Source organism: Pongo pygmaeus, chromosome 3 (genome assembly GCF_028885625.2).
Source record: "Pongo pygmaeus isolate AG05252 chromosome 3, NHGRI_mPonPyg2-v2.0_pri, whole genome shotgun sequence".
Taxonomy (NCBI): Eukaryota; Metazoa; Chordata; class Mammalia; order Primates; family Hominidae; genus Pongo; species Pongo pygmaeus.
The window spans coordinates 130,789,529-130,807,974 of NC_072376.2; the positions used below are offsets into that span (position 1 = coordinate 130,789,529).

At 38.9% G+C, this 18,446-nt stretch overlaps 2 long non-coding RNA genes across 2 annotated transcripts in view; one reads left to right on the top strand and one right to left on the bottom strand.

Moving 5' to 3' along the window:
- LOC134739382 (uncharacterized) overlaps window positions 1-18,446 on the bottom strand; it is a 44,545-nt gene that overhangs the window by 3,601 nt on the left and 22,498 nt on the right. Inside the window, exon 2 of the long non-coding RNA XR_010125978.1 lies at window positions 6,934-7,069. This is a non-coding gene — a long non-coding RNA (uncharacterized LOC134739382). The remainder of the gene's footprint in view (window positions 1-6,933; window positions 7,070-18,446) is intronic.
- The window catches only part of LOC129035821 (uncharacterized), a 35,595-nt gene continuing 30,376 nt past the window's right edge, over window positions 13,228-18,446 (top strand). The window contains exon 1 of the long non-coding RNA XR_008502344.1: window positions 13,228-13,313. This is a non-coding gene — a long non-coding RNA (uncharacterized LOC129035821). The remainder of the gene's footprint in view (window positions 13,314-18,446) is intronic.

An 18,446-nucleotide genomic window follows, 5' to 3' on the forward strand; every position in this document is an offset into this window, starting at 1 on the left:
GTAGGAGCCTAAGTTTATTGAGTAGCTTGCTCCAAGCTCCAAAGGTACCTATTGTCATAAAGATATGAGAAGTTTATTTTTCCTTTGGATACAACCAATTTGTGAACACATATGGTCCCCCCAGTTGTGAGGTGAACTTAAGATAAACTATGTGTGATAAATGGTGCTGTCCAAGCCTCTTGTGGACTAATATATTGTTTGTTTTGAGAAAATGTATATATAATGGTCTGCATCTGCTTAGTTATATAAAAGACAGATATTTTTTCTGTCTTCAACCTCTTTGCCAATTGCTCATGATGTTCATCACACTCTGGTTTGATGTTTATTCAATAATAAAATTGTTTCTCTTCTACCATTGTAGAGAGCTTTTCTGGACTAGGAAGAGATTTTGGTTTTAATTATCTCCCCCTAACAAAGATTCATAGCTAATTCCATGTTTTTCACATCTGAAGGCTAGTTTTCCAAAATTTTTTTATGGTTTTCCTGAATTTCTAGTTAGCTAAAGCAAGCACTACAAGTTAAACTTACTCTCCCAGAGCAATGGAGAACAGATGGAATGATTTTTTTTTAAGTGAAATGTTTGACATTTCTGCTCATTTTATAGAAACCAGGTGATACATAAGCCTGCAACTCACTACCTGGCATTCATCTGACATAACTTCTTCAATACCCACACTCATCATGCTATTGTATTTGTACCAAATGTTTAACCACCATTCACTTTTCCTTAATTTCTCTCTTAAATGTCAACACAATGAAGAAAGAACCTGCATAATCCATTAAAGAACAAAGCTATGTAAAACATTGCTAATAAGTTACTTGATGTCTGCAATCAACTGCTTCCTTGCCTCTAACTCATTTCGTATGTAGATTGTATCCACTTTCTGTTGATGAATTAGCAGCTTTTACAAGTGAATGGGCAGACAAGAGAAGCTAAATTGGCTAATAGACACACACACAGAAAAATCAATGTATTTTGTGCAGTGAAGAGATTTCTTTACAATTCAAGCTAACGAACTAAATTATACATATTAACGTAATGTAATATTTGTTACTGGATTGTTATCCATTTAAATATGCAAAACCTACACTTTCTCAATGCTCTGTTTCTAAAAAACTCTGCCCTATTAGCTCAATTCAATTAAGCAGTGGCCATCAGCGACACCTTTAATAAACATGTTTGGTTTCTTTATTGCATAGTGACATGTATTGACATTATAAAGATTATCAGGGGCCAGGTGCGGTGGCTCAGACCTGTAATCCCTGCACTTTGGGAGGCCGAGGCAGGCAGATCACCTGAGGTCAGGAGTTCAAAACCAGCTTGGCCAACATGGTGAAACCCTGTCTCTACTAAAAATACAAAAATTAGCCGGGCGTGGTGGTGGGTACCTGTAATCCCAGCTACTTGGGAGGCTGAGGCAGGAGAATCACTTGAACCAGGAGGCAGAGGTTGCAGTGAGCCAAGATTGTGCCACTGCACTCCAGCCTGGGTGACAGAGAAAGACCACATCTCAAAAAAAAAAAAAAAAAAAAAAAAAAGAAAAGAAAAGAAAAAAGCTTATCAGGGAACCACAGATATATGAAGGTGGCATTATCTGTAAGTTCAAATTCTAACTTTTATTCAGGCCCCAAGAAATGACTCTTGGCTTTGGATTCATATCAGTAACATCTAACAATAGGAAATAAGAAATGCATATAAAATATTTGGTCCAGTAGTAGTTACACCTGGACATTAGGAGTTGCCTTTCTACCTGCACAGGAAGAGCCCGCCTTATTGAGTTGCGGTCACCAGTCTTTCTGGCAACATAAAATCAGTAACCTCATGGGTCAGTTAGAACCAACTCAACATTGTACTTCCTATGGAAAAGAGGATGAGCCAAAATATGTGACAGCTCTATGTCAGCTTTTCACATTATTAAAATACATGATTCCTCTCCTTTCATACTCTGAAAGAAATGAGAGAGATGTGGAGTTGTCAGATATTTGGGACTTAGCCATTCATTAAACAAGAAGTGTTGTATTAAATCAGTGATTTTGCCTGCCTGAAATGACTTAGAGTCTAAACAATCTCTCAGGAATGTAACAGCCATCACTTTTCTATATCTATTTAATATGAAAGTCTAATAATTATCATTATAACTATTATCTGCACTCAGGACTTTCCTGTCTCTTGTGTGTGTGTGTGTGTGTGTGTGTGTGTGTATTTTCATTCCCTATGTTTAAAAGTTCACTATCAAAATTTGCAAGAAAATTGCCCCACGTCTCAGCAAAGATAAAGCATTGTATTTGTTTTTAAAAACACTATACAAAGCAGAAAACTGTCTTTGGTGAAGAAATCTCATTGTTGTTTTTGCTCTTGATTCATTAATCATTTACTTGGATTTCCAAGAGCAAACGAGTGGATGCCCTCTACCAAGAATAAATAAAAGATGTTGGCAAAGCTACCTGTCATATAGTCATAATGTGGACAAAGACTAAATATTAAAAATATACTTTGTAAAATTAAGATATGATCTGCATATTTCCAATTGTGCTGTCTTCCATATATATCTTCAAAAAACTGTATTTTAAAATTCATAGCCAAACATAAGTTAAAACTAAATCTTCCTTTTAGTACATAAAAAACTAATATACTATTGGGAAAGACAAAGCAATCAAACTAACTTAACCAATACTTTTTTTCCTCTACTAATAGTGATAGAGGTAGGAGGCAGAGAAATTCAAGCCAGACAGGGGTGGGTCCCCAGCAAAACCCCTCATTCAAGCCAAAAAGCCTGAAACCCATGGCCCAAAGTGAGAACTTCCACCTCTGTGTGCCCACCCTTTCCCGATTGGTTCTTTCTGAATAATGTCTTTTTACAAATGAAATGTTGCCTTTTCCAAAACTACCTATGGCCCACTCTGCCCCCCTAGCCACCCCCAACCCCCCGCATCCTGTGCCTATCAGATTCAGCCAATAGAGGAGAGAAGCTACTGGACGCTGGGGAGAGGTGACTTGACTTCAGAGATGGCAGCTAGATGTCGAAAAGAGGCAACTTGAGTTCGGAAGAGAGAGGCAGAGAGGAGGCTTGACTTCAGGGGAGCGTGACCTGCTCCTATCTCCTTTCCAGCTCCCCTCTCCACTGAGAGCTGCTTGCATCACTCAATAAAATTATCCTCATTCACCATCCTTCAATTTATCTGCATGACCTCATTCCTCTTGGGCACCAGACAAGAATTCAAGATGCACCAAGTGCAAGTACTCAATAAGGCTGTCACAGTGGCCCTTTGCCCTTGCTGGCAGAGGGCAGCCTGCCCATGTGATGAGAAAAGGGCCCACTGAGCTGATAACACACTGCTGTCCATGGGCAGCAGAGCTAAGGGAACATTGTAGCATGCCCTCTGGGGCCTTGGGGTCACCAGGCACCCCCACCTGGATGATGCTGCGGGGCCTGTACAGAGTTTGATCCTGCCAGCACTGAAGCAGCTGGCCAGTTCTTTCACTCGTTTGCTCTGCTTCCCATTTTGGTTCACCTGCATGCTGCCTCCCACGAGGGGTTGAGCAGGGCAGCCGAGTAAATGGGGCATCACTGTTTTGAGTTCCACAAAGGGGTCAAGAAAACATCCTGCATCAATAGGAATCATTCCTTTTCTTATCTTTTTTTACTCGCAATGAGTAAAAATCAGGATTTCTAATGATTTTTTTATATGTTCAACAACTTCACAGCAAGAATGAAAGACCCATTGGGTCAGCAGCTTTTGCCTGTTTTCAAAGAGGAAAGGTGGGTTTTAGTGAAAGAATTACTGCCATGGCCTTGTCAGTGGCCTCCCTGTGACACCTCCCAGACATGTCACCATTAGTGATTCATGTGGGGGCCACAAAAACCTTTATGCATAAAACTATGCATGATCTTGCCAAGGAGACAAGAGTCCCAATGATTCTTTTCCTCTCATGTAAAAGTCTGTGTGCATTCAGTGTGGAGATGTGGGAATTATGTCCTACGCAGCTAATTTTCATCTGTTACTGAAAATCTATTACATGCAAAGATGTTCATAGTGATTTCTGGACCACTAGAAAAGAAAGGTAAAGAAAACTATTATAATTAGATATGATATGAGATTTGATAGACATAACACAGGTGTATGGTAACCTTCTCCAAAATTACATGATTTCTAGTCACTAGTCTCTACTCTGGAACCTGCTTTGATCCAAACAAGTACTTAACTCTCTTAGGTTCCATAACCAAACTGTCACCTTAAGAATGTGATTTCATAAAAGGCTATGTCCATCTTTCTGCCAAAATTCATTGCCTGCATGCAAATGTAGTCACACCCTATTTACCACAAAAATATCATCAGAAATATAATACTAAAAATGTCATCCTGATGTTGCATATTTACTTCCATTAACACTTTCCATTTCAATTTTTTTCAACCTCAACCCAGGCTAATTCAAGCTGTGATCATCTAGGTTCTTACATCAGCAACATCTGTCACCAAAAATAAATATTCTGCAATCAAAACTTAACTGGCCTAGCAATTTGTTGGTGATGCATGAGGCAGAACCGAATTCAACTTCATTCTTCCTCAGCTAAATTGACTTTCCAGCACTAAGAGTAGGAGAGATTTATGTGTTAGTAAATTAAGCAGAGCTACCCCAGGGAAAACAAAAGACACAAGTACATGCAAGCCCACAGTATTCTTTGATATTCAGTTTTGCTCCTATACAATGTAACATATTTTAACAAGTTGGGAAACATAGATAAAATAAGAAACAATGCTTCTACTTAAAATGAACTTTGAATTTCAGATGTAAACTGTTTAACAGCTTAACATGTGATTTGTCATCTTATTAAATCAAGAAAGAACTGAATACTCTTACTAAACGGTGGTAAACATTAATAATTATAAAATCTCTAGCATATTTTCTTTCCTTTAAATAAATAATGTTTTCTGCTCCTGTTGCATCATTTCAGTTTACAAAGCAATGTTATACATATTACTTTATTCAATCTTTAAAACAACACTTTCAGACTGTGGCTTTGGAATTATCATTCTTATTAAACAGATGGAAAACTGTAGCCTAGAAGTTAAATCAAGATAACAAACCTAAGAACATGCAAAAGAGCCTGGAGAAAAATTAACACTCTCTCTTCTTACTCATACCACATACAGTTGATTCTTGTTAATCATGGTAACTGTGTATGTTATGGTTATATAAAATCACCACAAACACTGAATGAATGAATACTGAACCATTGTTTCTATGGGAATTGCAGAGTTAGGTTCCTGTGAGCCTGTGCTCACATTTTTATCAACTGACCAATATAGAATTTTGCTTTATGTATATTTCTGTTTAAAATCACATTCAGTATATATTGTTGATTCAGTAACATTGAACTTATGGCCAACAGCACTATAATTAATGCCTGAATGAAATTTACCTAGCACACCTACATTCTCCATAAGGCGTGTCCCAGTCTTTTGCACTTAGAAACACTAGAGAGCACTTCAGAACTATGCCTGCGGGCTATTAAACAACAAAATGATGGAAAAATGCAAAAAAAAGGAAAAAACACACACACACATTAAATAAACCACCAAAACACCCACTTGTTTACCATAGGGGAGCAGAAACAGGAAGGCAAAGTGTCTCTTTGTTCACCTTCAGCTGGAAACAAGTGCTTTGGGTGACTCAAATTTTTGGCCACTCTTTACATATATGTGCATGTCTGCAAACAACCAAGCATTGATTTTAGGGTTCCAAATAAATTTCAGTGAGTAGGTAAATTCACAATATACAGTTGATCCTCATTATCTGTGGAAGATAGATAACATATCTATCTTATGAAGATGTTTATATATTCATCTTAATGAACAAATTTAGAGAAATTTAGACGAATTTAGAGAAAGAAAAGGTAAAAATAGATTTACCTGTACATTTACCTTTCTATACTCTTAATGTTAACAGCAATGTTACAGTGATAATTGAAAATACGTTGGAATATAGATGAAGGTGTGACTGCCCATGAAGATGTTATACATCTTTAACCCTTCTCTTGACATTTGACTGTTTTATGCTGAGGGAAACCTGGAGATGAAGGGAATAATAATAGATGTAGGGAGAGAGAAGAGTTTGAATTTGGGTTTACCCAAGCTGAACATTGACTAAACTGATTCTGAACAGATTCTAAAGAAAATAATTATATATTAGTCTGGGTTCACCAGAGAAAGAACCAATAGTTCTTTAAACTATATATCTGTATATTTATAATAGAATATATATTTCATAAATATCTTTATCTAGATAGATATACAGTAATGTATCACTTAATGAAGATACATTCTGAGAAATGCATCATTAGGCAATTTTGTCATTATGCAAAGATCATAGAGTGCACACACACAAACCTAGACAGTGCAGCCTACTACACCCTTTGACCATGTGGTGTAGCCTATTGTCCCTAGGCCACAAACCCGAGCAGCATGTTACTGTACTGGATACTGTAGTCAATTCTAACATAATGGTAAATATTTGTATATCTAAACAAAGGAAAAGTACAATAAAATATGGTACAAAAGATTTTTTTTAAGTACACCCGTATAGGGCACCTACCATGAAAGTAGCTTGCAGGACTGTAAGTCAGTGAGTGAGTGAAGAGTGAATGTAAAGGCCTAGGACATTACTTTATACTACTGTAGACTTTATAAACACTTTACACTTAGGCTATACTAAATTTAATTTTTAAATAAAGTAATTGCACTATGATGACAGGTATGATGTCACTAGGAGATAGGAATTTTTCAGCTCCATTATCATCTTACAAGACCACCATTGTATATGCAGTCCCTCATTGAGATGTCATTATGAAGCACAAGACTTCATATCTATTAGATATATATTTATTGTTTCTAGATAAATGGATAGAGATTTGTTATACAAAATTGGCTTACACAATTACAAAGGCTGAGAAGTCCTAGATTCTGTAGTCAGCAAGCTGGAGACCAAGGAAAGTTGATAGCATAGTTCCAACCTGAGTCTGAAGGCCCGAGAACCATGAGATCTGGTGAAGTAAGTTCCAGTTCAAGTCTGAAAGCAGTAAATATCAAAGCCTTAGCTCAAAGGGAGTCAGAGGAGAGGAAATTTCTCTTACCTGGCAGCGTCAGCCTTTTTGCTCTATTCAGGCCTTCCATTGACTTATGAAGCCCACCCCAGTTTCACGGGGAGGGCAGTCTGCTTTCCTTGTCCTGGTAATTCAGATGTTGGTCTCATCCTAAAACACTCTCACAGGCACTCAACATGATGTTTAACTCAATATCTGGGAATCCCATTGCCCAGTAAAGTTGACATACAAAATTAACCATCACTAGATTACATTCGCTTATTCAGAAACATGTGAAATACATTTAAAAACAAATCTGCAGAGAATAGTAAACAAGAACGAATGGAGCAGAAAGGAAGAATGTAACTGACATATAGCTTTTGATGTTATTAGGTCAAGACTTTCACAAGCTGGACCTTCAGTTTGAATTGGTGTGCACACTTCATGTATCAGGAATAACAATTCACAACATAACACGTAATTACATTCCATTTTCACTGGTCTTTTTTTTAAACTATGTTATTCTTTCTCTATATTGTCATGATTTTATCTTTCAAAATAGAAAAATCTTTTGGTCATACTCATTCACAGCTTTCTTAGATTTTTATTCCATTTATGAACAAAAGAAAGAAAGAACTTTGCAAACCTACTATGTTCGAGTCCTCAAAACCAAATCACATACAAAAGTTAAGAATATTACTAGCAGATTATCCTAAAGGATAGAATAACATTTTGGCTTTATCTCTTTTCATTCATCCAATCAAAAACCTAAAAAAAATTAATTACAGATTTACGTTTTAGATAATTAAGCAAAATATATACCAACTAATTTTCCTAAAGGGTTATGGTCAGTGTGGAGATGCTTCAATGACTGTGAATTAGAAAGCCAGTCATCAGCCTCTAACTTGTCTTCTGCTGACCATGGGCTATGGCTTTTACACTGAGGTGATCTTGCTCATCTCTGGATTATGAAGACCTGGAACTACGTATCTGCTAAATGCTTTTTTTGAATCAAAGTGAATTAAGAGGTAGGAACTACAAGAAAAGTCTGACTTTCTCCTCCACTAATGTAATTTCCACTTTAGGAACAATAGTAACCTACTTAGTGACCATGCTTTAGAAATCTCACTTCCTGGGAATTTGAAAAGACACAAATAACAAAGAACTAAGAAGAAACATGTCACTTTCAGTGAAACTGTTGCTTGAGAAAATAGAATTACACTAGCCATGAAAAGTTAGACCTCAAAGGTGGGAAATTCTCTTTACCACCCCTGTCTCCAAGGACCCACAAGGAAGCTACAGAGAAAAGTAAAATAGCTGAATGTGGTACCTATTATGTCAAGAAAATGAAGAAATCATCCAGGAAATCATCTTATAAAATCGCAAGAACTGCAGTCTAAATAGACATTTAACAGTAGAAATCAAATGGAAATGTGTTCATATGGAAAGGTGCTAGAATGGTCAAAAATCAACCAACAAGCCTTGGGGTAATAAAGAAACAAGTCACTGTGAACAGTGTCATCATGATTGATTTAAGACTTTGGCAGCATAACACATTCTATTTAAATACATTTTTTCCATAATTCTCTCTCTCTCAGACCTGTAACTTTCATAGCAAGTATTAACTACAAGGAAAAGATAAAAATTTTGTTGAGATGGTTTGCATTTTAATATGTTAATACTTTGGATAAGAAATATGAGTTAAACATTAAAAAAAAGTTTACCTATTCTTTTTAGGGGCCTCAAAAGCAAAAATAAATAGGTTTCCAAAAGAACAAATAAATACATAGGTTTTGTATTTAATCACATATGTGAGATTACACAGGACACAATAATAGACAGCTGCTTGTTCAGACTGATTTTTAAATAAATGTCCTCATTTCAGTACAAGCAAAATAGAGAGAACATTGATCAATGTTTGGCATTCAAGATTTTTCTTTATTAAAACATCGGCAAGTTACTAGTTCCCTATCTGGAAACAGTATAAATAGAAATCCTTCCAGGAGCTTTACATTTTTTTCTATTACCAAACCTTAGAAAATTTCTATATAAACTCTCAAATTGTTTCTCAAAATTATTATTTTGGAAACAAGGTTCTTGTGATTTACTTAGCAATAATGACAGAGAACATTACAGATAGTAAAGTCATTGAAATTAAGTTTAGAACTGAAATGAAGATTCATTTTTTGAAAGCTAATGTGAAAGAAACTGACTACTAGACTGAAAAGCAAAGACTTCTAAAACAAAAAGCAATATTTAACGTAGCTTGTCTAAATGACCAAGTGAAAACTATATATCAGGTTGTTGCAAAAGTTATTGCGTTTTTTACATTAAAAGTAATGGCAAAAACTGCAATTACTTTTGCACCAACCTAATATATACTAAGCAAAATGAAATCTAATTATGTAGGTTCCAGGACCGATCACTCATTATTGAACAATTAACTGTCAACTACTATCCAGGAAATTTTATAGACTATAGGGGTAGATTATAGAGACGTATTCAACCCAATGGCAGAGACATTATATTGTGCTTAAAAAAAAAAAAAGAGAGAGAGAAGTGCTTTCTCCCTTAGCTATAAAACAGCAAAAAGAAATTCTAACAGAGATCAGTCATCACGTTCAATGAAATTAATGCAAAAATACTCAAAGACAATCTCCACCATTACTTCATTTTTCCTTCAGCCTACAAAATGAACAACGTCTACATTTTTAGGAAATATCTTGAAATTTTACCCAATTATCTCATTCTATGTACTTCTCATATGATTCCTTTTGTTGTCTATACCTCTTTTTAGTATCATCTACTGTAGAAACAAACAACTAAAAAAGAAAATTTCTTTTTTGCACAACTCTTGTTCATTAAACGTGGGTTAGCTAGTTTCAGTACCTCAATGGCAACTGGAATCTGTTCCTATTTCACTATGTGTGCTTCAACAATCAGGGACACTATGGGCATGTTAGAAAGTCATATGATTAACCAGCCTTGCATTCAACATACTTCAGAAGGCTCATGAAGCATAGTACTAATTAACAGTCAGAAGTCCTTTGTCCCTGAAAATAACAATATAATACAGGAACTGAAACAGGAAAAGTTCCCTAATCCCCATCACAAGGCATGTGATGGGGTGTGACTCACTTCTTCCATGCCCCACTGCTAATACCCCTGGGGGAACATGCAAACAGGCAGCTCATAGGGAGCGCTGACCCAACAGCAGTGTCTAGGGTTGAGTGCTCACAGCTCCCAAAGCCCCAGCGTGCACGTGCTATAGTGCACTCTTTCAGTTTCGCTGTCTGCAGGTGACATGTGTTAATCAGCTCTATTAGACCCTCAGCCTTATTGCAAGGACAGAGGGCTTTCTGTATCCCCGGTTCTCGCCTTAGTTTACCGGAAAAATCAGATCACATGTGGACCTAGAGAATGAGTGCACGGTTTTATTGAATGGTGGAAGTGGCTCTCAGTAGATGGATGGGAGGCCAGAAGGGGAATGGAGTGGGAAGGTGGTCTTCCCCTAGGGTCAGGCCACCCAGTGGCTGGGCTATCCTCCGACCACCCTTGGCCGGAGGACACGTCGTGTCACTGTAGATGGCATGCCAGCGTCTGCTCATGTCTGTCGGTGTGTTCTGCTGATGTGTTCCTCTCAACGTCCAGTCACTTGTGTCTGTGCCCGCTAAGGTCTCGGGGTTTTTATAGGCACAGGATGGGGGCATAGCAGGCCAGGGTCGTCTTGGAAAATGCAACATTTGGGGGCAAAAACAGGAGTGCCTGTCCTCACCTAGGACTGTGGGCATAGGCCTGAGGATGGAGCCCTCTCCAAGAATCCTGCCCTTCTCCCAGCACTTCCCAGCCCCTCTCCTGTATCATTTCCCTCCTCTGAAGAGGTACATCTAACTGCCATTAAAATATGGATGATGATCAGTCTTAGCTGCTTCCTGCTGACAGGGGCATTGTTTTGGGTAAAATGGCAGTCAGATTCCTCCCAGAGGTTAATCTAAGGGTTCCTCGCAAAGGGGTGCCATCATCTGAGGCTCTGGTTGCCTGACCATGTGGAGTTTGATGGCTTCTAGGCATGAGAGAGAGAAAAAAATGTTTTATAAGGTTAAGTATGCATGATTTGAACATGTGTATTATACAAGGAAAGAATTTAGTGCCAAAGATTACAGAGATAAGAAGTGAAATATACTAACAACAACAATGTACCCAGAGCTGTTTCACCCTAGTGAAAGAAATTAAACCTTATGGCTGGGCGCAGTGGTTCACACCTGTAATCCCAGCACTTTGGGAGGCCGAGGCGGGTGGATCATGAGGTCAGGAGATCAAGACCATCCTGGCTAACATCGTGAAACCCCGTCTCTACTAAAAATACAAAAAATTAGCCAGGCATGGTGGCGGGTGCCTGTAGTCCCAGCTACATGGGAGGCTGAGGCAGGAAAATGGCGTGAACCCAGGAGGTAGCGCTTGCAGTGAGCTGAGATCACGCCACTGCGCTCCAGCCTGGGTAACAGAGCAAGACTCCGTCTCAAAAAAAAAAAAAAAAAAAAAAGAAATTAAACCTTGTATGGAAGTGATTAAACTTTAGAAGAAAGATAACTGTTCTTGCCACATCTGTAGCAGTTAACAGGTGTACACTGAGAATTCTTTTGTGGCCTTGCACGGTGGCCATTCAAGCTTTTGCCTCTTTCTTGTGTTTCTCTTTCTCTATTGTAAAAGACTGAGGTGGCCACTTTCAGGAGGTCTTCTAATGTACTGCCTGGTACCAGGGCCTGTTTTTGTAGCTTCCTCCTGATGTCAGGAGCTGCCTGAATAATAAATTTATCCTATAGGATTAGCTTTCCCTGGACTGAATCAGGAGATAGAGAGGTGGGCATTACCAAGGGCTCTCTTATCCTCTCCAGGAAGGCAGTGTGATTTTCATCAAATCCCTGGTCAATCATAGACAACTTAGTATAATTGAGAGCTTGGTCTTAGTCCTGTGTAAGCCCTCCATTATGAACATTTGAAAGTGTCTCCTCTTCCTGTCTCCCGTCTCATCATTGGGATCCCATTTACGGTCATTCATTGGTACTGCTTCTCTTCCAGTTGGATACTGTTTGCTCCCTTCCCTGGTGCTGTATGTGGTGCAAAGCTCATCAACAAATCTCTCTGCTGCTTGCAGAGTGGCCTGTTTCTCAGTGTCTGTCAGCTTCTAATTCAAAAGTAACATAACGTCTCTCCAGGAGAGTTCAAATATTTGGGTGAAATTCTGGAAAGCCTCTATATATCTACCAGGGTCATCTGAAAACTTGCCAAAATCCCCCTTAATTTGCTTTAACTCCTGTAGGAAGAAGGGGACCTGGACCTTACTGGGTCCAAATTCACCAGGCATTTGTTGAAGGGGCAAGAGTGAGACTGGGGCTTGTTTAGGGTGAGGATTTTTAGGAGGGGGTGAGTGAGATGCTGAAGCTGAATAGGGAGATCGAGGTGGACCCGGAGGAGCAGGGCTTGAGAGAGCTGCTTTTTCTGCTGGGAGTGCCTCCAGAGCTCTTTAATTCCCCAGGCTTACCCCTTGCAGTCTTTCCTGAGATGGCAAACAGGAGGTCTGGATCAGTTCTACACTATCAGCAAAGGTCTGGATTGCCTTGCAAAGCATAGAAAGCCTGCACATTTGGGGCCTCGGACCATCTGTCCTCACACCTACAGAAAAGTTCCAACTGCTGGATGATATTGAAATGAATGATTCCTTCCTGAGGCCAAGTCTGTCCTTGCTGTAAATCATAATTTGGCCAAACCTTTGTTCAGAGGGCTATGAATCATTTTTCCTACAGATTCTGAGGGTCAAAACAGTCCCAATAGTTCAGGATACACTCCAGAGGAATATAAGTTGGGGGTGGTGAAGACAGCCAGTTGCCCATTCTGAAAGACAGTAAATAGAGGTTTACCTCATTCCCTTCCTTCTTTCAGCAAAAACACAGGGTGTGATGAAGAGAGAAAGCAAAGCAGGCGTCCTCCCTTCCCTTCCACCTCTTATCCCTGAGTCCTGGTGACCTTGACAGGTGCTAGCCACAGATACCCGTGAGGTATCTGCCCACAAAGCAGGGAAAACCTAGAGAATAGGAATTAACCACCATCACCTACACCTCCATTTTTTCCTGCTGTGGACAACTTTTGAGTTCCCTGGGCCTGTTTATGCCATGGGGTTTTTCTTTCTAGGGCCACAGCCTGAAGCTTGGAATCGAGTTTGGGACTGAAAAGGTATTTCAGAGGCTGTTTGTATCTGTTTAGAGTGTGTCAAATAAGCCCTGCCAAATGTGCAGTTATCAGCCAGAAGGGGCTGTTCCTCCATCAACTTCCCTATCAGAAACATTGTGCTGGGAGGGGTCAGTCCTCTCACAGAAAAGGGAAAAAGAGAAAAACAGTTTAAGGGGCAAAAGGGAAGGTCCTGGGGGAAGAACCCCTTGTTCAGTGCAAGTGAGTCACTTTAATCCCTGTATCCTTCCCCAGTTCAGACAAGGGTGAATTCCTGGGCCAGTGTAGAAATGCTCTGTTGGCACGGTGGACAAGATGTGCCCTATGGGGTCCTGGCCACCACCGCGGTTTTCTAACGCCCCCCAACCCCTGTGGCTGTGCTCAGGCACCCGAGCTGGGAGGGGAGAGGGTAAGGGGAGCTGTCTTGAGCTGCGTGGCTCTGCAGCTATTGGGGTGGAAGTGAAGATGGCACCTTTAGGAGCAATTGGTCTGATTTGCACCTTTTATTGCTGAGCTAAACACTCATTTTACTTAGTAACACGGCTGCAGCCTGTAGCAAAACCCTTAACATTATAAAAGAAGAGATAAGAGCTATTTCAAACTATAAGAAAGAGAAAATAGACGAAGTCTGGGTGTTTTGACCAGCCCGGTCAGGGCAGTTTAAAACTCCGTGAAGGTAAACAGAGCCTGTTACTTGCAGGAAAGAGAGAGAGATGGCAGGGTTTTGGAAAAGAGACAGATCTGACAGTTGTGCATTCACACTCACCTTCCAGGATCCCAGACAAGCCCCCAGTTGAAATGAGAAAAATTCCCTTACATCCCTCACAGGTCCTGCAATGACGGCGTGGCTCACTTTTTCAGTGCACTGCTGCGCATACCACCAGGGAGAACATGCATATGGGGAGATGATGGGGAGTATGGCCTCCAACCCCACAGCAGTATCTAGGGTTGAGTGTCTATAGCTTCCGAAGCCCCAGTGTGCGTGTGTTACAGTGCGCTCTTTCAGTTTTGCCATCTGCTGGCGGCATGTGTTAATCAGCTCTATTAGACCCTCTGCCGTATCGCAAGGAAAGACGGCTTTCTGTATCCAGGTTCTTGCCTTAGTGTACTGGAAAAATCAGCTCACACATGGGCTTAGAGAATGAGTGCAAGGTTTTATTGAATGGTGGAAGTAGCTCTCAGCAGATGGATGGGGAAGCCAGTAGGAAGGTGGTCTTCCCCTGGGGGTCGGGCCACTCAGCTGCCAGCCTCTCCTCCCACCGCCCTCGGCCGACCTCAGCGTCATGCCGCTATGGACGGCCTGTGGTGTCTACTGGTGTCTGCCAGTGTGTTCTTCTGCCAGTGTGTTCCTCTCGACGTCCAGCCACTTGTGTCTGTGCCCGCTAGAGTCTTGGGGTTTTTATAGGCACAGGATGGGGGCATGGCAGGCCAGGGTGGTCTTGGGAAATGCAACATTCGGCATGAAAACAGAAGTGCCTGTCCTCACCTAGGACTGTGGGCACAGGCCTGAGGGTGGAACCCTTGCTAGGGATCCCACTTTTCTCCTCCCAGCACTTCCCTGCCTCCCGTATCAGAACCATGAATCTAAAAGCACTTAACATTTTTTAAATAGAATTTTTGGACAGTTTATGGGTATTAGTATAGACTTTACCACTGTTTCACTGCGTAGTTTAGACCTCTTTCCCATGTCTCCAATTTCTCCTCAGTGAAAGGGGGAATATTATTAATGTATTATTTCCAGACATGATTATTTTACAAAACTTATTTATATAAAATATGTTTATGTAACAGGAATTGGAGAAAAGTATTTAGACATTTTATGGAATCACTGTTAAGTTGTAGAGAACCTGAATCCCAAAGCAGTGTTGAAGAGTTTTAAACATATGATCCTACTTGTGTGTGCTAAAAATAACAAGAAAAGTCAATCTGCAAGCTACGTGAAAAACAAAGACAACTAAGATTCTATGAGTGGGAAAACATCAGCATAATTTATTAAATACACATTCAACACTTTGGAAGGCCAAGGTGGGAGGATCACTTCAGCCCAGGAGTTCCATACCAGCCTGGACCCCATGGTGAAACCCAGTCCCTACAAAAAATACAAAAAAGTATTTGCCAGCTGTGGTGGCAGGTGCTTATAGTCTCAGCTACTCAGGGCAACAGAGGAGACCATGTCTCAAAAAAAAAAACAAAACAAAAAACAAAAAACAAAACACACATTAACGTCTTATTTGCCTCATGCTTAATCTTATTTGCTTCATGCTTAATCGAGAAAATCTATAAAGCGTGAAACATAGAGTCTGGGACATGGTAGATATATAATAATGCTGATCTCCAGCTTATTCACCCAGGTGGGAGGCAGGAGATACTTCTCTCTTCCGTTTTCTTTATCTCCCTCCTGTTTTCTGTATGTTTATGTGTACATAATAAGATCTTTTCCAGACCTATCCCCACACTCACTTCTGCAAAGCCTTCCCTTGATCTCCAAGCCACCTTGTACTACTTAATACCTCAAGCACTTACATGGTTTGTACCTGATTGTGTAGTTTGTACCAAGTAGTTCTTTATGTCTAGGTACCTTATTGCCAAATGAACTTGTAAGTCCTTTGAAGACAGAGACTATAGATTCATTGCTTTCTATAATACCTATATTTAACTGGTTTATGTATGCATAAAGACACACATGCATACACACACAGTGCTTACTCAATATCATACTATCTGATTATTCTGCCTCTATAACTAAAGGACAGAGGTGATGGACCGAAGACAAGTTGTTGATGTGATCTCTGCTTTACTAGAGTAAATATGGTAATTCTGTTACATATAATACACATCAGTAAACTAGGAAAGTTACTTTCTGAAGATCAAAAAAGAGGAAATGGGTTCTAGCCATAACAAAGAAGATTTTATCCATTTCCTGAGGATAAAGTGCAGTGGATCCTTGAACAATATAGGTTTGAACTGCATGAGTCCACTTTTACATGGATTTTTTTTCAACCAAAGTGGATAAAAAATGTATGTACTGGATCTATGTATGTGAAACCCATATAGGGAGCACTGACTTTATATTTACATGGGTTCCACAGAACTGACTTTGGGACTTGAATATGTGTTGGTTTTGGCATATGTGGAGGTCCTGGACCAATCCCCAAGTATACAGAGAGATGGCTATAATTATTACGTGATCTGAAATGACTATATCCTATATGAGTAGTTTGATGATTTCCTCCATCAGTGTGGTCAATTTGATATACCAATCAAAATTATTACAAGCTAAAAATTTTAATTCAAAAATATTATATACTTTTACCAATATCTTGAATGGAGATTTGTCAATACTTCAGTGGAGACACTCTCCTCTACTGATTTCTGTTGGTACTAGATTCTCAAATGACTCATTTCTAAGTCAGAAAAACTAAATGGCTTTAAAAGTTCCACCACAGTTTTAAGAATCTACAAAATTTTGTTTCTAGGCACATTATTTGATGTCCATCTCAAAATCAGACAGCATAAAGAGCACTAACATGAAGTAATTTTCTACATGTGCAAAACCATAAGTTAGATGAAAAAACATCTTTAAATGTGTTAAAATTTGTTTTTGAGATGCATCTTGTTTTTAAACAAAATGTCAGTATATGATTATAAAGTTCTAAATGCACTACTTTAATCAAGTATAGGAGTAAATCATGGACTTCAGGGAAAAATGTTATTTCATCCAGTACAAGCAGAAAATAATTCCCAACAGAGAAAATAAATACTGTAAATGTGAGGTAAAAACCAAGTCTCAATGTATTCAAAGAAAATAAGGAAAATTCTTATTTCCCTTCTGCAGTCCCTCTTGACTGATGGTCCTTCACTCTTATACGTAGAAAATCACCACAAGAACCAAAAGAAATTGTAGTATGTCTTGCGATAAAGTATCATACATCCATTAAAATAATAATTATGACTATTAAAACAAAATTATTAATATAAAATTATTAATAAAAATATAAAATCATGCACAATGTTAATAAATATGTAAATTTGTAAGTACATTTTGTATTAGTTTAACAAAACTGTTTAATTATGACAAAATGTATATTTAAATAAAAGAACAATGAGAGTAAAAAGTTATGTTAGAATGACATGCCTCTGGCTTTAGTTTTTACTTACATTTTTTAAGATACTTAAATATTGTCTCCTAATTAAAGTTGACATTTAAAAGTATTAACTTTAAAATAAAGCTGTTTTCTAGAAATATGTCTTATTGAAGTCTACATTTAATAGAATTTTTTTTTCTTTTCAGAAAATTAAGTCAGTACCATCTTTAGACTTTTGACATATATATTCTCTAAGATTTACAAAAGATGGTAGCTTTTTAATACCCCAAAGAAGCTGGCTTTTAATTGCTAGTTCAATAGACTTCTCAGTTTTTGTTCATAAGTTTCCCTGCAACCATTGATATTACTGAGCACACTAGACTTTATTAAAGATTTATCTTCTCGTCTGGGCACGGTGGCTCACTCCTGTAATCCCAACACTTTGGGCCGCCGAGGCGGGCGGATCACAAGGTCAGGATTTCGAGACCTGCTTGACCAACATGGTGAAACCTCGTCTCTACTAAAAATACAAAAATTAGCCTGGCGTGGTGGCACATGCCTGTAATCCCAGCTACTCAGGAGGCTGAGGCAGGAGAATGGCTTAAACCCAGGAGACAGAGGTTGCAGTGAGATGAGATCCAGCCTGGGCAACAGAGTAAGACTCTGTCTCAAAAAAAAAAAAAAAAGTCTATCTTCTCTTGGTGTCTTTCTCCATTGTTTCTTTACACCATTCCTTTTCTGCTTACCTACTGCCCTAAATCTAAACCTGCTTCAAGAGTGGAAACAGATTTCAGAGATTCATCCTCTTTTCTCAGGATATTTTTTTCTTTATTTAAACTCTTTACTTCAGCTATATATATTACATCTAATGTGAGGATGTACAGTTTGAATCTCCAACCACACAATGTCACTCCTAGGTTCCAATGCTGAAATTCCAATTTTCTTCCAGATTGTTCTGCCTTACCATTCACTAGAAATCTGAATTAATGTTGCCAAGACCAGCTTTATTATATTCCCCTCAAAACAATATTCTTACACCAACAACACATTTCTG